At 34.4% G+C, this 26,167-nt stretch overlaps 1 protein-coding gene and 1 non-coding gene across 4 annotated transcripts in view; one reads left to right on the top strand and one right to left on the bottom strand.

Moving 5' to 3' along the window:
* The window catches only part of LOC140159373 (QRFP-like peptide receptor), a 214,301-nt gene that overhangs the window by 101,307 nt on the left and 86,827 nt on the right, over positions 1 to 26,167 (top strand). The window lies entirely within an intron of this gene.
* Trnat-ggu (transfer RNA threonine (anticodon GGU)) lies at positions 6,308 to 6,381 on the bottom strand. Its single transcript has one exon. It is a non-coding gene; the product is annotated as a tRNA-Thr (tRNA).

Below are 26,167 nucleotides of genomic sequence, written 5' to 3'. Positions count from 1 at the left end.
AGGGAAAATGAAAGAAAACATGTTTTTAAATATTGTTACTGGTAGTTTTTGTTATTATTTTGATGAAATTTCAACCACAAAATGTTCTGGTATGTATGAACGGGGTTCATTCATATATTTTCATGACTAGTCATTATATGAATGAACCCCTAATTTAAAGCCAAGAATTTTCCGCGTTGCGGAAATTCCGCGAAAATCGCGGAATTCGGAGGTAAAGCGGAAAACGCATTTCTGAGAAAAAATTTAAAAATAAGCAAAAACGACCTAGAAAAAAAAAAAATACAATTGAAAATAAATAAATAAAATACTAAATGAAATGGGTCTTCAAAATTCATCAAAATAAAGTAAAATCCGTCATAGATTTACCGTACAACGCATGTCCTTCAATTCAGTTTGAAGGGCGACTACAGTAAAAGTAAGATTCTTGTGAAATTTTATTATGTCAGAAATGTGCTAAAATTACAAAGCGGAGAAAAGCGGAATTTAGCATTTGTAAAGCAGAAAATTCTTGGCTTTACCCTAATTTGCACAAACTGAACAACTGTGCACGTGTCCTATGATAAAGAAACAAATGTACGTTTGTGCAAAACAACATTGTGGAAATAAATGAAACTAAATTAATCATGAATCTGTGCGGCTTCAATGAAAGAAAATATAGCACAAACTTCAGGAAGGACAAATGACAAATTCAAGTATTATGTAAAGATAATGAGTGTAATAATAGGCATTATGTGTTGTTGTTAAAGTACTTTTGTCACCACTCATGTCGCTCAAAAATCTGCATTATTTAAATTTAGATGTTTATAGTATAATAGAGGCATAGGAAGAAATGAGTAATGAGACACAGTAAAAACACTTCAATAAACCGTAATCTGCAAAATGAATTATGTATATTGGCCAAACGTCCGGAGTGTAGGATGCTATTATACTTTAATTTAGTGGCCAGGTCCGCATTTTTAGATCCAGGATAAAAAAAAGAATAGCATTGAAATCTTGTATGCTGTGCCCACACTCTACGTTTTGTAACGGATAATGTAGTTGTGGACAAATGGTTGAACCGTTTGTTGCATTGTCTTGATGCTACGTACTTTGAATAAACCTGTGTACATACAGTGCCTATATGGGAGCACGTGTGGCCGAGTGGATAAGGCGCCCGACTCATAACACATAGGTTGTGAGTTCGAGCCCCGCTCGTGCCAACGTGTTGTGTCCTTGGGCAAGGCACTTTATCCTCATTGCCTACTTGGGGGATGTGGTTGGGTTGGATTGGATGTTTGTATAGTTGTTTGTTTCAATGTTGCAATATTGGCGCTGATTAAGCTGCTGCCTGCAAATTGCATTGTGTCTGTTTAGGTGTGTTTAATGTACAATTCTAGCAATTTGACCCGCGGGTCACGATTAGAGTTTGAAATAAAACCTTCCTTTTTTTCTATATGACCTAAATCCAATAAAATAGCCATAGGTGTCAATTGTCTTTTGGAATAGGGCTCGTAATTGGTAAAAGTAATTTCTTTGCTATTTATATTGCACTAACACATAATTATCCAGAAAATACAAACGTATACTTTCGGGACAACTATACAGAGTTTTCCCTAAAATACATGGTGTAATTTGTATAAAGAGCAAATAAATTGTTTTCTAACAATTACGAGCCCTTTACCAAAAGACTAATTTTAACACATATGGCCATTTATTGGTAATTATAAGCACTGTATATACACAAGTTTATTCAAAGTACGTCCCAGCAAACACAAAAACGTTTTAAATAAGTTATATTTTGGCTTTTGGTTTAGGTAACAACGTTTTAAAAAACATTAAAATGTGGGGTTATATAAAGGTCATGAAAACGTTTTAAAACGTTTTGTATGAAAACACACTACAGCAATATTTTTAAAATGTTTTCAAAATGCTATTGTAAACTATTTTTGCAAACATTTTTGCCAAATATTTTGTCATTACTTAAATAACATAATGTTAAAATATTTGCACCAAGCAAACACAGAAATGTTCTTAAGATGTTATGTTATAAAGGTCATGAAAACGATTTTAAAACGTCATTGCAAATATTTTGGGCAAACATTTTTCGCGAAATATTCTTTCAACCCCAAAATAACATGCTGTTTAGAATGTTTTGTATCAGGTTTTCAAAAATGTTATATAACCCGACATTTTGTGTTTGCTGGGCAGTAGATTATCAACAAATGTTATGGATACGTTTTACACCCTTAATATGCCCTTTATATAACCCGACATTTAAACGTTTTCTGACAACCTTTTATAACCTTTTGCGAATGATGTCGAAAACGTTTTGTGTTTGCTGGGTAGCATCAAGAGAGTGTAACAAACGGTTCAACCATTTGTTCACAACTACATTAACCGTTGCAAAATTGGGAGTGCATTCATTGGTGGATCGTAATAAGGTTCATATAGATTGGTAAATGTCTTGAAAATACAAATTAAAACAAAATGTGTCGCAAATGTCATAAACACATGTATCACAGTACAGACTTGACATTAAGTATAGAATATTTCATCGCAAAGTGTCTAATCTAGTCTGAAAGGGGTCTGCATAAACCGCAAGGTTATTGAAACCCTTTGAGTTTCCATGCTTTTACATCATGGTGCTCATAATAGTTAATTAGCTGAATTTAGGCTGAATTGTTCTGTAATTATCCAATTTATTGCGATGAGGTGATATTTCCTATACTTTGTCAGCAATTGGCATTCATCAGAGCTGAAATGCACTTGCAATGTACATGTTTTGACAATGGGATCATCCCGACGAGACGTTTTCCACATGTTTTTACTAAAAGCACTTATAGCATTTTGCTACTCACCGTGAGCTCCTTTGACTTATATCAATGATGCTACGATGTGCCAACAACAATTTAATACAGACTTGACATTAAGTATGGAATATTTCTTCACGAAGTGCCAAAACTAGTTTGAAATGGGTCTGCATAAACCGCACGGGCTAAATATTTATTGGGGTGTGTCGGGAGATGGTGTCAAATAATTTGTGATACAAAAATGTACTTTCCATGAGTTTACATTTAATGGTACTCATAATGTAAAATTTCTGAATTTGGGTAACATTCATGAAATGGGTAACATTGTTCTGATATTATCAAATTTATTGAGCATTTGAGGTGACATTTACTGAACCTAAATACCAATATGTGTTGATCAATGTAGCAGTTGTAATGTAGCAGTTTTGAAAGTGAGTTGAGCTTTGGAAAATATGGCTCTTAAAAGTGGTATACACTCAGAAAGTTTGAATGACCTCATGTGGCCAAATGGTATAAACTTACTGTATACAAAGAAATAGCGTAAGTTCATTGGACAACCAGGAATCCGCGCAGATGTTTTTGTACCGTAAGTGTATAACAATTGACCTCAGGGGGCCATTTAAACTTTCTAAGTACGTACCACGTTTAAGAGCCATATTTTAGGCTCCTATTATGATATATACTTTTGGCTTAGTTGACAGATCAATCTTCGCGTCAGTTGTTTTGAAACCTACCAACTACTCCAATGGTTGTAATTGCAAAAAAGAAGCCACAGCAAAAGCTTTTATTTTATGGTGAGCGGAATGTAACCTTCAAGAGGGTGATTGAAGTACAATAAATATGAAATTAAACATAATGCGAAGCAACTGTCAAGTCAAAAATCTTTTCAAAGTATTAAATTGTCGTTGACTAACAGTAGCATCATTGATAAGGTATAAATCAAAGTAGCTGAGTTACAGGCAGCGCGTATTCATTAATTCTAAAACATATAACTAATCTTGACAACCCGTATCTCTCGGTGAGTGGAAGATATGCTATACGTGCTTTCAGTAAAAATAATTATGGCAAATGGCCTGTTCAGATGATATGAAAGGGTTTTAATTTGCTTGCATTTAAACCGTTTACAATTTTCTAATAAGATTACTTACTAACTTTAATATAGCTGAATATGCAAGAATGTACATTTGTAGTGACTACTTTTGACACCCATATTCACTTCCTATATTACAAAAAGGCTTTTTGTCACTCCTTATCGTATACTGTGCATGGACATGATGGAGATGCCAAGTATTACTGCAAAATTTATGCAATGCTAATCGGCCAATTTACCACAACAATAGCCACATCCATTTGCTATAAGTTTTAAAAAACCAAATCGATGCTAAGCTTCCAAGAATACTTTAGCATATCGACTGTTCAGTGCTTGAAATGGGTATTTGCAAAAACTGCCCTGTGAACATTTGGCAACATACACACATAATATTGATCGCATCTACACATAGCAGCTACACATTTCCGATATTGTAGACTTATTGTACTTATCCACTTCTGGCACTAGGCATTCGATATAGCGATTAAAGTCCTGCTTTTGAATCCGGTTCAACGATCGACAGCAGCAATGAGGTCAAATCTATCTTGTTTTTTGGACAAAATATGTTTTTATATAACAATGAAAACAATAAAAACATATCAATTCAACTGAAAGTAAAATTGAAAGCAAAATAAATATAGCAGGACACTTCGACACAATGGAAAACAGAATATATCATTGGAACACATCATCCCCTTATCTAGCCTAGCCATGATTATCATTTCAAACGTTTAACTTGTAAGACAGCAGAACTACGAATGGGGTTGTACCACCTCTAAGATTTGCTATCCGTCATTTAAAAAAACGCCCAAACGGCATAAGCTAATCGTAGATTATCGCATATTTTAGTAATAAAATTATTACCCGAGTACCTTACCCGGTGGTAGGACCGGCCATCAACTATGACCATAGAGGTTGATTGGTGAAGCCCACCATTGGTTTCTACAGTAAAAGCAATGATTTACATTCATGCATTAAACTACCCACTCCCAAGAACTACTGACTTTTTACTTGTAAGTTAGAATAGTCATTTCCTACTTCATTTGTTCGTAAAATTTTTAGCCGACAACAAATTTGCCTATATTTATGTACATAGCCAAAATGTCCCTGATTTGCATGGGTGCACTCACAGTATGCCGTCATAGCGACATTATGTGGGGAATGTTTGTACTTATGTTGGTATCACTGCATAGAAGAGACCCATAGCTATACATTGGTACGACGTTTATAATTGAAAATTAGAGGGATGCAACAACCCCTTCGTAGTCCGTGTTACAAAATATGGCTCAGTAGGTAAACTGGATTTATAACAACGCAAAACTTCTTCAAAGCAATACTTTTTCATCTATTGATATAATCCAATACCGTGTTTATTGCGGATGTTATCGGGATATTTATATAACATTTTATACTGATTTACAAATGGACCGTGTTTGATTTACTTGTCCTATTTCCTGTCTTTTTTATACACACAGTTTTGCTATAATTCATATCTAAATATAATATATTTTGTTGAAAGTTTTTATAGATTTCTTTAACCTGTAAAACGGTGTTAAGCGCTGTTCTTCTATGATACCAGGGCTTCCGTGATCGGAAATGGCTGCGAGATTTGCGTCATCCACCGCATCTAGATCTGCGCCAATAATTCAAATGCAGTAATGAAATGACATGGTAAATACTCTGACATCGAGAAAACCACGCTCAAGTGCTTAACTTAAGAATACCACACTTTGTGAAGACAAGTAGCCCATGAAAGTTGACAAAAATATCGTTTCGGACCATGATATTTACATGATTTGCCATATTACATACAATATTTTTTCTACCTACCTGCATAGACGTGCCTGGTCACCTCAAAGAAACTAGACTAATATTAAAATCATTGTCAGTAGCACATTCTAGTGAATCTGCCCGTTTACGTGAATGTAGCGCTATAGAAAGTGATGCTCGAGATACATTTTAAGTCCATTAAAGCAATACCGGTATTGCTTTTGAGTTTGGTTTATGTAGCGTATTTTAGTTCATTTAAAGTTCATTATAATCGTGTAATTTTGGGGGAAATGTGAGGGCATCCTCATCATAATAATGATGCTTTATTCTCATTATTCTATTATACTATATACATGAAGTTAATTAGTAGGTGTTCTCTAAGTCTTTGCATGCTTTGTCACCAATCGTATTTGAATTATTGGTCGATCTAATGGAGCGGACTTGATGTTCAATGAAAAACTATTATATTTACTTTTAAGTGATTTATTTTTTACATGGATGCGATCGGTATTTTATATTATTATTGGTAACATGTAAGTCAATTAACCCAGCTCAAGCAGCTTTACTTTTGTTTACATAAAACAACAACTTATAATATGAGAAAGGTTTTTAACACAAGTCAACACATACATAAATGACCGCCAGTGAAAAAATTTCACTGACTATCCAGGATTTGAACCTGGGACCTTCGGATCACCGGACCGATGCTCTACCAACTGAGCTAATAAGTCAGATGGAGAAAAGCAGTGATGTTATTATCTATAGGCCTTCAGTTCAATACCCGCCCTCTATCATCTTCTCATCCAAGAAGCTTTAAGAAAGAGGTTTGGAAATCCTTCCGAAATCATATTCGAGACGGAGAAATAAAGTTTAATCTATGTGGTAAATTAAATATGAGAAAGGTTTTTAACAACTTATAATGTACCATATCCTCCTTAAAATCTCCTCAGATACAAATCAAGTTATTAATTTTGTCCTCAACATGTCAATTAATTACCTGCCAATGTACCTTTGATCAATCACAATTATACCACAAATCATGTTATCCTTCCGTACATAAGTGTTATTATGTTGTCATTTTTGTCACGCATCTTGTATATGTGTTTGAAAGAGATAAAGAGTTATTAGTAATCCCGGCCTTTTTATGAGAGAGGGAAAAGAACAAATGCAAGTGTTTGATATAGCATTATTAAGTGAAAAGTTATTTAAAACACCAAAATTTAATGAAAAGCCGACTGCATTGTCAAACACTTTCCAAACAGCACAGTACGGAAATTGATCAATCTTCAATAAAGTTTGCAAGACATTTTACCCAAAAACTTCCACGCTCAAGTAATATCAATACTTTCAAAAGTTATTTAAAGCACCAAAATTTAATGAAGCCGACTGCATTGTCAAACACTTTCCAAACAGCACAGTACGGAAATTGATCAATCTTCAATAAAGTTTGCAAGACATTTTTACCCAACAACTTCCACGCTCAAGTAATATCAATACTTTCAAGTAGCAGGATGTTCATTTGTATTATTTTATGATTCAACGCGTGCTATTTAAAGATATAACGTGATGAGATTCCTTAGTGCAGTCGAATATACAGATCTGATTTTATTAGATCAGCAGAAAAGTCACTGACTGACTTAACGTGTGACAACACCCAGACAGACTTGAAAGTGATGTTTTTAAAGTCATATTATTACAAACATTGCACGAATTTGATCCAGCATTATTCAATTAAGTTGTTATTGAACATACATATTTCCATATTGCAAACTAATAGTGAATGAAATGAATTCAAATGGCTATATTATGGCTATCATTGTATACTTATAAAAGGACTATTAACATAAATTATGATTCATAACATGCAAAATGTCTCCCTTGTGGATTATCTATCAGGTTTATATTCTACGCATGCAACGCCTTGGCACCTTTTTACCTTTTTGCCTAATGATTGTCATAACATGTAATGTTGCATTACATTCCATAATAAAATTCTTATTATCGTTGCCTCTTCTGGTGGCATTGCGTTTCAAGTTGATTTCAAATTATAAACTGGCCTCAAAAAGAAACTTTTTCACAAGGTCATATCTTAAAATCCTGTCTATAAAAATGAACAAAAATTACACACAGGATTACTTCAATACTCTACTCTCAACACATGTTAGTAACCAAGCAGTTGTCCAACTGACACAACAGCAAAATACATTGACATGGAACACCTTCCTGGATCACATTCACATCCCAACAGATTTCTTTTGCTGGGTTCCAATTATTCGCCTGTGAATGTGGCCCCGGAAGCTGTTCCGTGTCAGTGCATTTTACTGTTGTGTCAGTTGGACAACTGCTTGGTTACTGACATGTGTTTAGAGTAGAGTATTGAACTAATCCTGTGTGTAATTGTTGTTCATGTACAGGCGAATAATTGGAAGACAGCAAAAGAAATATGTTGGGCTGGGAATGTGGTCCAGGAAGCTGTTCCGTGTCAGTGAATTTTGCTGGTGTGTCAAATGGACAACTGTTTAGTTACTGACATGTGTTTAGAGTAGAGCATTGAAGTAATCCTGTGTGCAATTTTTGTTAATTTTTATGAAGAGGATTTCAAGATATGACCTAGTGAAAAATTATAAGTTTCTTTTTGAGGCCAGTTTATAATTGTTTATTGCATGCAGTCAAAGGAGTTCTTATTACGCTACGGTCCTCGGCGGCGCACCGGAACGGGTTGTAACTCATGATCGCAATGTTGCGGGTTCGAACCAAAGCGGTGTTATCGTAATGTGTAATTAGACTAGGCCCTTAACATATATTGTCTCGCTCCACCCAGGTGTATAAAATGGGAATGTAAAACAGCTTCTATGGGCAGGATATGAGTGGCGAACCCACGGCGAAGAAAGAGTTGAACTTGCCAGGGCCATTTTATACAACTTGTGTATCTGTTGTACTAAGCAACAGAAATGCATGCCCTATCAAAATTTGAAAGGCTCTATATTTATATATATCGCCCTTCTTTACTCCCCATTTTCAGTGTAGGGGGTATCACAGACCTGTTGACAACATGGTTTTGGGGGATTCGGGGCAAAGCTATATACCAAAAAACAAGGATAATAGCTACCCGTTCAGACATCGCAATGGCTGAAATTACTGGAGGGACAGATATAGAATTGGCACTTAATTGGCACTAGTCTTTAGGCAAAACACACACACATAATGAGGTAATCATCGATTTTTCTGCTTGGGTCATGTTAGGTAAATGCATTTCCTTCGGACAAGCAAAATAGAACCTTCTTTCTACAGGTTTTCTTGATCACGTCCGTTGATACCAAGGCGAATGTACTTTTGCGGAAACACAAAACAGACTTTATATTTATATTTTCTGGAAAAATATTAAAGCCTTAATGCTAGAAAATAAAAAAGGAAAGTGTAAAATTGACCGGACAACTTCCGCGTCTATTGGTAAAGATGATAAAGGTAATGGTCATCACCTTTCAGATATAGACCAAAAGTATGTATCTTGTCATCACTCACTCTCTAAATGTAAAAGAGTGAAAAACCACTCTGAATTTCAGAGTGAATTTAAGTCAGCTCTAAAAGAGTGGGTTTTAGCTCTAAAAGAGTGAAAACAGTACACATAATTTCACTCGCGATTTCGAGTGAGCCTCACTCGCTCAAAAGTGGCGCAAAACTGTCAGCCAATCAGAAGCGCCGAAAATCGGCCGATGTTTGTTGAACTTGTGTAACAAAATGGCGAACAGTGTGTGAATGAATGGCGAAAAGAAAGCGGATTTGATGAAGAAATAGACAGCATACTCAATAGTGACTACATTTATGTGTAGGTCATAACTCGTAGCAAGTATACACTTGGTCTGGAGACAACGGCGGCAGTAAGCTTAAGTCATATGTGAGCAGTTTGTTACCGGCCCAGTGCCGGTTTACATGTACGCATATGTAAGCTTATGTAGGTTACGCCGCATCACGCTTCTCCAGACTGTGACCGTAAACATGGTATTTGCCAAGTGTTATGTCCTACACCTAAGTGTACTCACCATTGAACAGTTTGACTATTAGCTTCACTAAATCCATAGTTTTTCATCATTCATCCCACACTGAAGTTCGAAACATTGTGTATGTGCTTAAGCTTTAGACCAGTTCAATATTCCTAGACCGGGCCCTACCCTAACCTGGGGCCTAGCCTCAGAACAATTTAAAGCACATAGTAGCTGTTATGAACTGCTGTGATATTCTTGTATATAAAATAGGCCTAAATGAATAAATAAATAAATAAATAAATGCTCTTTTCTGATTCACTCTTTTCCGGAGTGAATTTTTCACTCTTTCTTGAGAGTGAGCTTCACTCTAAAAGAGTTGTCACTCAGATGGCTCTTTGAAAGAGTGAGATTTCACTCTTTTTGAGTGATTTTTTACTCTTTCACATTTAGAGAGCATGTCGCACATAAATAAAACTAATAACGTAATCATATCTGCAATATTTTAAATTTGAATGTTTAGAGCAGAACGGATGTAAAAGAGAAGTTGAGTATAGAGACACGGTGAAAAAAGTTCAATAACACTTCCGTGTCTTGAAAACTGTGAAACAGTAACGCTTCCGGGTTGTGGGGTCATGCATGTTTTTATTACGTCGCTAGGTAAGCTGGAAAAACTGGGTCTGAAAACCACGTAATAGAGTTAACCTTCTGGAGAGAGTCTAAAATTATAAATTATGAAAATAGACAGCGTATCAACATCACAAACATAATCAAAAATGTATTTTACAGGAGGCGACTGAAGTGGTTAGGTAAAGAACGCTTGTACTATTCCTTTGAGCCAGGTAATGCAGGTATAATATCGAAAGAATACATGATGCTGATGACATTGTATACTGTCAATATAATTATTTTTTCCATAGATAGAATATGAGAGAATAATCATTAGTTGGCATTAATACATGTTGTACTTTTCCTGATAATATTTGTTATTTCGATTTTGCGTCTCCGATTAGAAATGACTGACATGTCTTTGTTATCAAGTTTGAAGTGTGGAGCACTGCTAATTGCCAATCCAAGACCCGCGAGGACTATCCTCAGAAAAGCCCACCCGATGTCCTGTTTTAAGAACACTGCACTGATTGTAGACAAGTGGCCCCGCGGCAAGTGGCCCATGGAAGTTTTTAAATGTTATCTTTTTTAAGTACCGTGATGATATTGACATGATTTATCACAACACATAATCTAGCGTAATATTTTTCCTGCTTCTTCCATCATGAACCTGCCTGAACACCTCAGAGAAACTAGACTAATATAAGAATCATTGTCAGTAGCACATCTCTAGTGAACGCAGCGCTTACAATTGACGCTCAAGAGAATTTATATATTCATTAAAACATAATACAGATCTCATTTTTTTGCCACATTGATGTAGCCGGGGTTTTCTATCTCGTTATTAATAATATATTTAGGTCAGGCAAGCATGCTTGAAAAACATTGTTTCTGTTTACGTAAAACAACAATTTAATTTTTAACATGTCTGCCTTAAAATCTAAATATTAAACGGTCCCTTTGTTACGGATCGCACTCACCTTTTCAGATGGATATTTTATTTTTGAAAAGACCGTACAGTATTGTTACCAGTGATATACAATACTTTAAAAAATATTTCGTATAGCCCCTCCCGAAAACTAGTGCATTGCATACGTACTTGCTCAATTAGCATTTTGTAAACATTTTATTACACAATTCGATGCCGTTGTTTTGGAGGCAATGGAGATTAAGACCGGAAAGGGCCGCGCTATAGCGTCATTTTAGGCCGTTTTAGGCACTAATGCTCATACAAAAAGTACCGCATCACCAAAATTTGCATCCAATGCTCCTGAGTACAAGTACAAATATCGGCTTTCCTGCTCCGAAATAAATACTTTGATATTTGCCTTAAGTACATATTTTAAAAGCTTCGATTTAAGGATTTTGATTTCCAAAGTAGCCTTGAAAACGCAATTAACAATAACTATTATCGGTTCTCAGTCGTTCTAAATAGTTGTCTCTGGGATAAACTTTATTCTTGCATTAAATTACCCACGCACAATAAAATTTTGCAGACTGGAATGCACGTATCATTATTTCACCTACGCTGATTTCTTTGATTGATTATATGGACCTTTAATACTGATGAAACAAAGACTTTTACTTTCAATTAACTTTTAGATAGACAGCAAAATTCAACTTTACGCTAATAAAAGTTGGTACATTAATTCATGTATTCATTCATATTTTCTTCATCAATCATTATATACATTAAAAATAATTCAATAAATATAATAGTGATATAATATAATAGTGATAGTAAATTGCAAGAATAATTACAAATTATGATATACACATCATTGAAAAAGCATAGTCTATCTATGATATAAGTGGGGAACGCGAATGTTTTTCATTTGTGTTTAATGGTTTATTTCTAAAGTTTTGGGCTGATATTTTTAGTAAGGTATGTTTGTCGAAGATGTAGTTTACTTAAAGTCCTTACTTTTCATTATCATCAATTCCCCTCTTTGATAACTGGTTTGAGCACTCCAAATACCATAAAAGACATCAATAAAGAAAAATTCTAGTAAAGTGCATACATGAGGTGAATCTAGCCAAGAGTAATATTTGCGACCGGATATGAGACGGATGCTAAGAATAGTGCAAATCAGAACTGTTAAGTTTGTACAGGATTTCTTTATTCTATATATATGGAAGACAGGAACTTCTGATCACAAAACTACCACAAACCATGTTTACCTTATATACATAAGTGTTATTGTGTTGTCAAGCTAGATGAAACAGCTTAATATACGCGTAGGAATTGTATTTTAAAGAAGATCAATTGTGTAATAAGATTTATTACTAACCTCAAGCCTTTTTGTAAGAGACGAAAAGTACAAGTGTAAGCGTCTGATATTGTTGATATTGCATTATAAACATGATAAATAAAGTGATGTATTTCATTTGAAGCACCAAGTTGCGTTGCGCTACTGTAATATTAAATAATGGCAATACGTAAGCAAAAAACGATTGCTTAGTCGATCATTTTACTAACAGTGCAGTGCGGATCGAAGTATTCCCAGAATTTTTCAAATCTTCAATCAAATTTCCGAGACGTACGTGCCAAGGTCTGCCAAGATCAAGTTATGTCAATACTTTGAAGTATCAGGATGTTCATTATAGTTTGTTATGATTTAACGCGTGTTATTAATTCAAGATGCAACGTGGTGTGACCTCTTGATATACTAGAATCTACAATATGAAATGAAAAACGTTTGACCCCATTTGGCATTTCATTAGATTCATTACATTAGCTGTAAAGTCCCTGACTGACTTAACATGTTTCCAACACCCAGATAGATTTAAAAGTAATAAATGTTTAAATACATGTGATGTTCATCATTATTCAATCAATTGGACATAAATATAATATGTGAACTAATATTAAATTAAATTCAAATGGCATCTTATGCCATCATTGAAAATTTATGAAAGTAATAGTAACCATAAGATATGATTTATAACATGCAGAATGTTTATCTTTATCTTTCATTCTGTTGAACATCTACTCATGTAAGGAATAGGCGCCTTTCGGACTCTATCTAATGATCAGCATAATATCGTATGTTACGATGCATGCAACCTAAACCTTTTAATTATGTCCAGCAAAATACTGTTATTATTATTACTAGGTGTTTACCGCTCCACCTCACTTTCTGATGAAATCCCACGGATGTGGGATGAACTATCAAGTAAGTCAAACATTTTGTTGAGAAAACTTGTTTAAAATCTCTGTTTATCATGTTATTATTGTAGTCTCGATCCTTTGACGTTGCCTATGGCGCGTTGCATTGAATTTCAAGCTAGATGGTTATGGTCAAAGTATGATATAAATTTCATAGTTACTATTAAAACGGTAATAACATCTTGCAGTATCAAGGGAGTTTTTCCATTTTGCTATATAGTACGATCGCTGACAAATGATTTGACCGTGATCAAACTCGTTAACGTTGGTCATGACCAAACACTTACACAATATGAGAAAGAAAGAACGAACTAAGCAAAAAAGGTGGTCACTGTACGAGCTCTATTTTGGTCAACTCTTCATTGCAATATCGTATGCTTTGTATGATTTGTGGTAAATGAACCTGAAACAAGAGCGCATCCTTTGTGTCTGACCAATGTATGCAAGAACAATATGAGAAAGAAAGAACGAACTAAGCAAAAACGTGGTCAAACCTGTACGAGCTCTATTTTGGTTAGCTCTTCATTGCAATATCGTGTGCATTTTATGATTTGTGGTAAATGAAACTGAAACAAGAGCGCATCCTTTGTGTCTGACCAATGTATGCAAGAACAATATGAGAAAGAAAAAAGAACGAACTAAGCAAAAGGTGGTCAAACCTGTACGAGCTCTATTTTGGTCAACTCTTCATTGCAATATCGTGTGCATTTTATGATTTGTGGTAAATGAAACTGAAACAAGAGCGCATCCTTTGTGTCTGACCAATGTATGCAAGAACAATATGAGAAAGAAAGAACGAACTAAGCAAAAAGGTGGTCAAACCTGTACGAGCTCTATTTTGGTCAACTCTTCATTGCAATATCGTGTGCATTTTATGATTTGTGGTAAATGAAACTGAAACAAGAGCGCATCATCCTTTGTGTCTCTGACCAATGTATGCAAGAACAATATGAGAAAGAAAGAACGAACTAAGCAAAAAGGTGGTCAAACCTGTACGAGCTCTATTTTGGTCAACTCTTCATTGCAATATCGTGTGCATTTTATGATTTGTGGTAAATGAAACTGAAACAAGAGCGCATCCTTTGTGTCTGACCAATGTATGCAAGAACAATATGAGAAAGAAAGAACGAACTAAGCAAAAAGGTGGTCAAACCTGTACGAGCTCTATTTTGGTCAACTCTTCATTGCAATATCGTGTGCTTTTTATGATTTGTGGTAAATGAAACTGAAACAAGAGCGCATCCTTTGTGTCTGACCAATGAATGCAAGAACTGTATGTTTGCAAAAACCATAAACCGAACTTATATTTATGTTTTCAAAACACCAATAACTTAAAGGCCCATGCAGTGATTTGCTTATCCTTATGATCGTAAAGTCATCAAAATTCAGATTTTGGTATACCTTTGCCATTGTCATAGATACGCTAACATAGCCTGCTAATGGTTCAGTCTAAAGCCGGGAATTCAAGACAAATGCAGGCATTTACATGAATCTGTAATTTATATAAATTAGCTACATGTATTTGAATGTGGCTTCAACTTCGTCAATACGGCTGTTTTCTTCTTTTTTTGCCAAATTTTTCATTTCAAAAATACCCAATGACAATTTGAATGACTTATACGTCACTTTTAAGCAATTTATAAATAATTTGAATTTTTTTACACTTGCGCTGTGATCACTGAATGGGTCTTTAATGCTAGAAACCTAAATAAAAGGAAAGTATGAAAGTACCGTACAACTTCCGCGTCTAATGGTAAAGATAATAACAATAATGGTCATCACCTTCCAGATATAGACCAAAAGTGTGTCGTGCTAGTACTCATGTCATCACTCATGTCGCGCATAAATAAAACTAAGATCGTAATCCTATCTGCCCTAATTTTTAAAATTGAAAGTTTAGAGCAGAACGAATGCACAGGATAAGTTGAGTATAGGGACATTGTGAAAACACTCCAATAACACACCCGTGCACTGAGAACTGTGCGAAATGGCACTGCTTCCGGGTTGCGGGGTTCTTACTTTTATTACGTGGCCAGATAAACATTTTGTGAAGAAACGCTTTTATTTGAAAAAGCACATTTAAAGTGTTGAAGCTTTACTAAACAGTGAATGTAGCGCCAATGTAATAGAAATTGAAGGGTTAAACATTAATGTCGCTTCTCATTTACTAGTTTCTTGGGAAATAAAATTGAGCACTGGTAATAAAGGTTCTACTTTGTAACATAAAATCACTGTCTAACAAGAAATACACTGTTCAGATTGATATTTCAATTTACATCAAAACAGGTCTTCCTTGTATTCTGATGCATCAACGTTGAAGCCGTTAGGTTTTTACTTAGACGTACTTAAGATAATTAAAAATTGCGCAAAAGGTGTCAAAGAAGTAACCTATATACTCATCTCACGTTTCTTATTGCACTAAACGTTAATGAATTTTGGCTAGCGAAAGTGAATATTTTAACTTCGGACTTGCTTAGAAAGGATTTTGGTGAGAAGCTTCTGTTGTGCACTAAAAATTGTTTTTGTGAGTTGTATTTTACTGTGATTATTGTGATCGATTAAATTTAGACCCAATTTAACTCTATTTTGACTAATATTAGCATTGGGAGCAAGTCAGTGGGACGGATTTGCAATTTTGACTCTTGGAAAATTTGCTTCGTACAACACTTTGCACCGTTAGCAGATCAAATGAAAAGTGCGTAACATAACTTTTATCATAACAGCAACACCGCCCCATGCCATCCCCACCAATGCCAATCGGGGACGCCACTGGCCGGGGCCACTGGATGTACAGCGCCCATTTATTGATGACCCTAGGTATTATAAACTCTTACGTCGTAGTTGGCGGAATGTAAAATGTAACCTGTGGGGCTTTGAGTAAAAATGTGAAATAACAACTGTCATATTGATGCATGTATATATTAAATTATTAATGCTACAGAAACAAAGCCCGAAAGTAGTTTTAATAATTCGTTCCAATCTAGACATTATAGATTAAAGCTGACACAGTCAGCAAGATTTGTATCATTGTTATAAACAGGCGTGTAATATAAGTCTAATGCTTGTAACCCAGCTATTTGAATCTGCATTAAGATAACACGAAAAGAAATAGTTTTAGGAAAGATATCCTCAAGAAATTGTGCACATTTTGTAAATCGCAATCTGTTCAAACATAACACGCCTACTTTATAAGGTTTTTAAATATATACAGTATTGATTCACCTGGTGAATATTAATCAGTAAACATGGGTGGCTGGATGTTTCAGATCTTCCTAAATATATTCACATTATCTCTTTATTTTAAATAGATATTAAAGAGGTTTTAAAGACCTGAATGAAAATGATAGAAGAGTAAAGAAAAGAGTGAATAAACGCCATTTAACAATAGGCATTTACGGTATTCGATCGTTCTAATTTATCTTGTAATATTTGAATAAATTTGCTCCATACTTTCAAATATCCATGAACAACAATGTTTTGCAGAATGGAATGTACGTACTATTGATTTGCCTATGTTGTTTTCTTTGCTTGATTATAAACATGCCTTAGTGAAACAAATACTCTCACTTCAAGGTTAAAATAATATATGATATCTAAGATACGACCGGAAAACTCGCAATGTTTTTATTTGAAAAGCTTTTAGTGAAATTTTATGTCAAGTCATTCTTCATCGAAAACACCGTTTGCTTTTAGGTCAACTTCGCATATTCATCATTTTCTTTTATAACGGCACTATTAATTGATAAGTCTAGTAAAGGTGGTCGGTCCGTTTATATCCGAAGGAGCGTTATTCCGAATTGGGAAAAAACACTGGGTTGGTGAACTACTACGTTTGTGCAGAATGTTTTTATTCCATTAAAGCAGTTTATTAGCAGTGAATTATTTATTAAGATTTGTTACTAATCTCATACTTTTCGTAAGAGAGGAAAGAGTATAACATAAATGCAAGTGCATGGTATTGCCTTAGAAAGTGCCAAGTTCATTTCCAGTACCAAGTTGGGTTAATGAAATATTGAACAATGACAATTTCAATGAAAAACGATTGCCTAGTCAAACATTTTATATTCAGTATGGATTGAATTTATTTCCGGATTTAAAAACAATCTTCAATAACGTTTGAAGACATCTCACCCAAGCACTTCCACGCTCAAGTAATAACAATACTCTCAAGTAGCAGGATGTTCATTTATAGTATTTTATGATTTAACGCGTGTTATTTAATGGTTATATAACGTGATGTGACTTATAAATGCATTCGAATGTACAGATCTGAAATTAAAAAGGTTTGGCCGAATTTACCGTTCCATTTAATAGATAAACAGAAAGGTCACTGCCTGACTTAAACCCCCACACAGACTTGAAGCGATGCATAAAATCATAACATACTATTACATCTAATTTCTACTTTCTACCTGTACAAGCCTTATTTTCTTTTTTGGTCAACCCTCTATTGCAATATCGTATGTTTTTTGTATGACTTAGGGTAAATAAAACTGAAGCATCCTTTGTGTCTGACAGAACCTTGTATACAAAAACTGCATTTTTGCAAGAACCATAAACCGAACGTATATTTATGTTAGAAAACTAAATAAAAGGAAAACATGAAAATACCGGACAACTTCCGCGTCTAATGGTAAAGATAATAAAAATAATTGTTATCACCTTTCAGACATGAAGACCGACTTGGCCCCTCAACATGTATACACTAAAGTTACGTATAGTTTCTTAGGGTTTTATAATGTTTAATACATGTTCCAGGGTGAAAACATCATGAAAGGTTGTGAAAGATTTTTTGGCACCTGAACATGTATAAAACAATACCAAACTGTACGAAGCTATACGAAGCTATACGCAACTTGAGTGTATACATGTTGAGGGGTTAAGTGGACTTACGGTCTTCTTGCGCTCGGGTCTTCATAGACAAAATCTGTGTCGTGCAAGTACTCTTGTCATCACTCATGTCACGCATAAATAAAACTAAGATCGTAATCCTATCTGCCCTAATTTTTAAAATTGAATGTTTAGAGCAGAACGAATGCACAGGATAAGTTGAGTATAGAGACATTGTGAAAACACCCCAATAACACTTCCGTGTACTCAGAACTGTGTAAAATAGCAAAGCTTCCGGGTTGATGGGATCTTACTTTTATTACGTGGCCAGATAAATATTTTGTGAAGAAACGCTGTTATTTGAAAAAGCACATTTATAATCTTGAAAGCTTTACTAAACAGTGAATGTAGCGCCAATGTAATAGAAATTGCAGGGTTAAACATTAATGTCGCTTCTCATTTACTAGTTTCTTGGGAAATAAAATTGAGCACTGGTAATAAAGGTTCTACTTTGTAACATAAAATCACTGTCTAACCAGAAATTTAAGAATGATATTTCAATTGACATCAAAAACAGGTCTTCCATGTATTCTGATGCATCAATGTTGAAATCGACAGTTTTTTACTTAGACCTAAATAAGATAATTAAGAATTGCGCAAAAGGTGTCAAAGAAGTAACCTATATACTCATCTCACGTTTCTTATTGCACTAAACGTTAATGAATTTCGGCTAGCGAAAGTGAATATTTTAACTTAGAAAGGATTGGGTAAGAAGCTTCTGTTGTGCATTAAAAATTGTTTGTGAGTAGTATTTTACTGTGATTATTGTTATCGATCAAATTTAGACCCAATTTAACTCTATTTCGACTAATATTAGCATTGGGAGCAAGTCAGTGGGACGGAGTTACAATATTGACTCTTGGAAAATTTGCTTCGTACAACAATTTGCACCGCGTTAGCAGATCAAATGAAAAGTGCGTATCATAACTTTTATCATAACAGCAACACCGCCCACATGCCATCCCACAAATGCCAAACGGGGACGCCTATTTGTTGATGACCCTAGGTATTATAAACTCTTACATCGTAGTTGGCGGAATGTAAAATGTAACCTGTGGGGCTTTGAGTAAAAATATGAAATAACAACTGTCATATTGACGCATGTATATAATAAATTATTAATGCTACAGAAACAAAGCCCGAAAGTAGTGTTAATAATTCGTTCCAATCTAGACATTATAGATTAAAGCTGACACAGTCAGCAAGATTTGTATCATGAATTGTTATAAACAGGCGTGTAATAAGTCTGTTATCCAGTTTTTTGCATCTGCATTAAGATAACACGAAAAGAAATAGTTTTAGGAAAGATATCCTCAAGAAATTGTGCACATTTTATAAATCGCAATCTGTTCAAACATAACACGCCTACTTTATAAGGTTTTCAAATATGTACAGTATTGATTCACCTGGTAGCAAAGACAATATTAATCAGTAAACATGGGTGGCTGGATGTTTCAGATCTTCCTAAATATATTCACATATCTCTTAATTTTAAAGAGATATTAAAGAGGTTTTAAAGACCTGAATGAAAATGATAGAAGAGTAAAGAAAAGAGTGAATAAACGCCATTTAACAATAGGCATTATCGGTATTCGATCGTTCTAATTTATCTTGTAATATTTGAATACATTTGCTCCATACTTTCAAATATCCATGAACAACAATGTTTTGCAGAATGGAATGCACGTACTATTGATTTGCCCATGTTGTTTTCTTTGCTTGATTATAAACATGCCTTAGTGAAACAAATACTCTCACTTCAAGGTTAAAATAATATATAATATCTAACATACGACCGAAAAACTCGCAATATTTTTATTTGAAAAGCTTTTAGGGAAATTTTGTGTCAAGTCATTCTTCATCGAAAAAACCGTTTGCTTAAAGTCCTTAAGTCAACTTCGCATATTCATCATTTTCTTTTATAACGGCACTATTAATTGATAAGTCTAGTAAAGGTGGTCGGTCCGTTTATATCCGAAGGAGCGTTATTCCGAATTGGGAAAAAACACTGGGTTGGTGAACAACTACGTTTGTGAAGAATGTTTTTATTCCATTAAAGCAGTTTATTAGCAGTGAATTATTCATTAAGATTTGTTACTAATCTCAGACTTTTCGTAAGAGAGGAAAAAGTATAACATAAATGCAAGAGCCTGGTATTGCCCCGGGGTATTGCCTTAGAAATTGCCAAGTTTATTTCCAGTACCAAGTTGGGTTAATGAAATATTGAACAATGACAATTTCAATGAAAAACGATTGCCTAGTAAAACATTTTATATTCAGTATGGATTGAATTTATTTCCGGATTTAAAAACAACCTTCAGTAACGTTTGAAGACATCTCACCCAAGCACTTCCACGCTCAAGTAATAAAAATACTCTCAAGTAGCAGGATGTTCATTTATAGTATTTTATGATTCAACGCGTGCTATTTAATGGTTATATAACGTGATGTGACTTATGAATGCATTCGAATGTACAGATCTGAAATTAAAACGGTTTGGCCGAATTTACCGTTCCATTTAATAGATAAACAGAAAAGTCACTGCGTGACTTAAACCCCCACACAGACTTGAAGCGATGCATAAAATCATAACATACTATTACATCTAATTTCTACTTTCTACCTGTACAAGCCTTATTTTCTTTTTTGGTCAACCCTCTATTGCAATATCGTATATTTTTGTATGACTTAGGTAAATAAAACTGAAGCATCCTTTGTGTCTGACAGAACCTTGTATACAAAAACTGCATTTTTGCAAGAACCATAAACCGAACGTATATTTATGTTAGAAAACTAAATAAAAGGAAAACATGAAAATACCGGACAACTTCCGCGTCTAATGGTAAAGATAATAAAAGTAATTGTTATCACCTTTCAGACATGAAGACGACTTGGCCCCTCAACATGTATACACTAAAGTTACGTATAGTTTCTTAGGGTTTTATAATGTTTAATACATGTTCCAGGGTGAAAACATCATGAAAGGTTGTGAAAGATTTTTGGCACCTGAACATGTATAAAAGAATACCAAACTGTACGAAACTATACGCAACTTGAGTGTATACATGTTGAGGGGTTAAGTGGACTTACGGTCTTTTTGCGCTCGGGTCTTCATAGACAAAATCTGTGTCGTGCAAGCACTCTTGTCATCACTCATGTCACGCATAAATAAAACTAAGATCGTAATCCTATCTGCCCTAATTTTTAAAATTGAATGTTTAGAGCAGAACGAATGCACAGGATAAGTTGAGTATAGAGACATTGTGAAAACACCCCAATAACACTTCCGTGTACTCAGAACTGTGTAAAATAGCAAAGCTTCCGGGTTGATGGGATCTTACTTTTATTACGTGGCCAGATAAATATTTTGTGAAGAAACGCTGTTATTTGAAAAAGCACATTTGTAATCTTGAAAGCTTTACTAAACAGTGAATGTAGCGCCAATGTATTAGAAATTGCAGGGTTAAACATTAATGTCGCTTCTAATTTACTAGTTTCTTGGGAAATAAAATTGAGCACTGGTAAGGTTCTACTTTGTAACATAAAATCACTGTCTAACCAGAAATTTAAGAATGATATTTCAATTGACATCAAAAACAGGTCTTCCTTGTATTCTGATGCTTCAACGTTGAAATCGACAGTTTTTTACTTAGACGTAAATAAGATAATTAAAAATTGCGCAAAAGGTGTCAAAGAAGTAACCTATATACTCATCTCACGTTTCTTATTGCACTAAACGTTAATGAATTTCGGCTAGCGAAAGTGAATATTTTAACTTCGGACTTGGTTAGGAAGGATTCGGTAAAAAGCTTCTGTTGTGCTTTAAAAATTGTTTGTGAGTAGTATTTTACTGTGATTATTGTGATCGATTAAATTTAGACCCAATTTAACTCTATTTTGACTAATATTAGCATTGGGAGCAAGTCAGTGGGACGGATTTGCAATTTTGACTCTTGGAAAATTTGCTTCATACAACACTTTGCACCGTTAGCAGATCAAATGAAAAGTGCGTATCATAACAGCAACACCGCCCCCATGTCATCCCCACAAATGCCAAACGGGGACGCCGCTGGATGTACAGCGCCCATTTATTGATGACCCTAGGTATTATAAACTCTTACATCATAGTTGGCGGAATGTAAAATGTAATGGTGCTTTGAGTAAAAATATGAAATTACAACTGTCATATTGATGCATGTATATAATAGATTATTAATGCTACAGCAACAAAGCCCAAAAGTAGTGTTAAAAATTCGTTACAATCTGGACATTATAAGATAAAAAGCTGTTACAATCAACAAGATTTGTATCGCAAAGTGTTATAAACAGCCGTGTAATAAGTCTAATGGTTGTAACCCAACTATTTTCATCTGCATTAAGATTTTATGAATCGCAATCTGTTTAAACATAACACGGCTACTTTTTAAGGTTTTTAAAATATGTATTGATTGGTAGTAAAGGGAATATTATTCAGTAGGCATGGGTGGTTGGATGTTTCAGATCTTCCTAAACTCGTTTGCATATCTCGCTATTTTATTTTAAAGACCTGAATGAAAATGATAGAAGAGTAAAGAAAATAGTGAAGAAAAGACATTTAAAAATAGGCATTATCGGTATTTGATCGTTCTAATTAGTTTTCTTGTAATAATTATTTGAATAAACTTGCTTCTTACTTTCAAACGTCCATGAACAACAAAGTTTTGCAGAATGGAATGCACGTACTATTGTATTTCCTATGCTGTTTTCTTTGCTTGCTTATAAAAATGACTAAGTAAAACAAATACTCTCACTTCAAGGTTAAAATAATATATGATATTTTAAGATACAACTCGCAATATCTTTATTTTAAAAGTTTTTAGTGAAATTTTGAGAAAGAGAAAGGGAATATTTTAACTTGGTTACAATGGACGTGGTAAGAAGCTTCTGTTGTGCATTAAAATGAAATGGAATGCACGTACTATTGTATTTCCTATGCAGTTTTCTTTGCTTGATTATAAACATGCCTTAGTGAAACAAATACTCTCACTTCAAGGTTAAAATAATATATAATATCTAAGATACGACCGAAAAACTCGCAATGTTTTTATTTGAAAAGCTTTTAGTGAAAAGCCATTTAACAATAAGCTTTATCGGTATTCGATAGTTCTCTTGTAATATTTTTCAAACATTCATGAACAATAAAACTTGCCGAATGTAATGCACGTACTATTTTTTTGCCTACACTGATTTCTTTGCTTGATTATAAACACGTCTTAGGGAAGCAAAAACTCACCCAAGCACTTCCACGTTCAAGTAATAGCAATACTCTCAAGTAGCAGGATGTTCATTTATAGTATTTTATGATTTAACGCGTGTTATTTAATGGTTACATAACGTGATCTGACTTATGAATGCATTCGAATGTATAGATCTGAAATTAAAAAGGTTTGGCCGAATTTGCCGTTCCATTAGATAAGCAGAAAAGTCACTGCCCGACTTAAACTGTAGGAACACCCACACAGACTTGAAGCGATGCTTAATCATAACATATTAGTACATGTAATTTCTACTAACGCGAATTTGATGCAGCAATTATTCGAATTTGATGCAGCAATTATTCAACAATAAAATTGTTCTTGCTCATACATATTCCTATTTTTTGAACTAATAATGAAATAAATTCAAATGACTATATCAAAGGTTCTATTTTGTAAGATAAATATCTGTCTAATCCAGGAATAAATACATTTTTCAGATTAAGTTCAATTGACCTCAAAACAGGTCTTCGCATATTCTGATGAATCAACGTTAAAGACGATATTTAAGGCTTGCACAGTATGTTTGGGGACCTGAAGGCACATATTAAAGTCTTTGGGGAAACTTTGTATATCTTTAATACAAAAAGTCAAAATTTTCATATGATGGACAGCTCTTCCTCCTAGCTACATATACTTTAAGTACATGCCATTAGATTTATAAAGTTTATTCGAAGACTGTTAAATATCAAAAATATACAATTTGTATTATATCGCGAATTTCAAAAATTCTAAATTATTTAATATCAGAAGGACATTAATTAAGGACATAACTCAGATGTACTCTCAGGCCACACAAAAAATACTGTGCAAATGTGGGTGACCGACTGACCGACCGCTTAGCATAATTAAAAGAAGTATCCTTTGTACCCGTACCACGTTTCTTTTATTGTTAATACATTTTGGCTGCGAGAGTGATATTTTAACTTTCTAGCTTGGTTCCGATGGACTGCAAGTTGGTTCATTAAAACACATTATTATTTTTTATGATGGATTTGGACTAGTTATAGAAACATATCATGTGCAGCGCCCATTCATAAATAATCATTGGGAAATTTGATGGAAATAACATTGACTGTAATATCTCTAATCTCATGGTGGGCGGAGTGTAAATTGTAACCTTTAGTGCTTTCTATAACAAAATGTGTAACAACCAGGGATTAGTTCTTCTTTTTCTTTAGTAGACTATGATTTTTGAGAAAGAAAATATATGCTATTAATCATGATGAACGCATTCAGTTGAACTCAAAATTATTCATAAATACTCATGATAGTCAACAGGTTTATTATGTAAGTCGTAATAAAAGTTATTTCGGTATAATTATAATGAGAGCTCATTATTGAACAATTCTGACAGCGAGACCTGGTGGGAAACAATCAACCGTTGCGTCCGTTATCATCTGGGTGTCTACTGTAACGGGGAGCATCTTTTTAGCATTGTTCCTCGTTAGAAATGTCCTTCACACGTCACTGGGACTATCATTGTAGAGGGCCATCCATGTTGTCTCCAATCGCCGAGCATGATGTGCGGGATGAACTTACTGGGGACCATCTTTTGATACATCTTTTGTAACATAAAAATCGTCTAACTGAGTGTAGAGTAGTATTCCGTTAAGATGTCAGTATGATAACAGTCAATGTTTGTGCTGATGATACTAAGATTAATGTGGACAACTACGCGACACAGATCGACTATGATTTTGAGCAGGTACTTTTAAAGCACAATGTCCTATAAATACAATCTAACCACAAGCACCAAGTGGGAGTTTGACTTTCGCGCCAACACAAAGCGCCCCAAATTCCACAGATAGTTCTGTACGCTCTAGTTAGTGGTCATTCATCAAAGTTTTTTTTCCGCAAATTTTATTCCCTGTACTTGAGCTCGTGGAAGGAAAGAAAAACAAAATGGATCCACCAGCTCCCACAACACATCTTACATTACAAATGTTATACAAGTATAAAATTTACCGGATTTTTAGAGAATTTTTTATTTTTTTGGCTTATTGCTAATAGTTGGTGAAATTTTAAAAGTTTATCCATTTCGAGTCAGACTAGTATTGTCATAATACGTCTTATATTGTAACTCGTTTCTTTAGGTTGGCAAGAAATCATTGCCAAGAGAAACAAATATGATTTCTAATTTAGACTTTTGAGTTGGCGGTTATGTATATACTATTTATATCAAGTTTGATATCTTTAAGCCAGTTATTGCGTCCAATATTAAGGGTATACTGGACGCCGGTTTCTGCAGAATCAAAATATTTGTAATATAGCTGAAGATACACGAGTATGCATTGGTATGGAATTATTGTGACACACATATTCAGCTTGTCATTCTTCATAAGTGTTACACCCTTAATAACAAAGCAGTTTATTTAATCCTGATCGTCTACTGTGCTGAATTCATGGAAACATGCAAATTCCTACTCCTAAAATGGCCTTAATGTTTTCGCAAACTGCAAAATAAGCAATGCTAATCCGCCATTTTATCACCACTGGAAATTTCACCTGCACCTACTTCGCTTAAATTCACCCCGTATTTTCGATAGAGGCATCGTGCCTTTAGAGACTTCGTT

The sequence above is a fragment of the Amphiura filiformis genome, chromosome 8 (assembly GCF_039555335.1).
Source record: "Amphiura filiformis chromosome 8, Afil_fr2py, whole genome shotgun sequence".
NCBI classification, from domain to species: domain Eukaryota; kingdom Metazoa; phylum Echinodermata; class Ophiuroidea; order Amphilepidida; family Amphiuridae; genus Amphiura; species Amphiura filiformis.
Note: the sequence above shows the minus strand (reverse complement) of the source record. Positions and strands in the feature narration are given on the sequence as shown.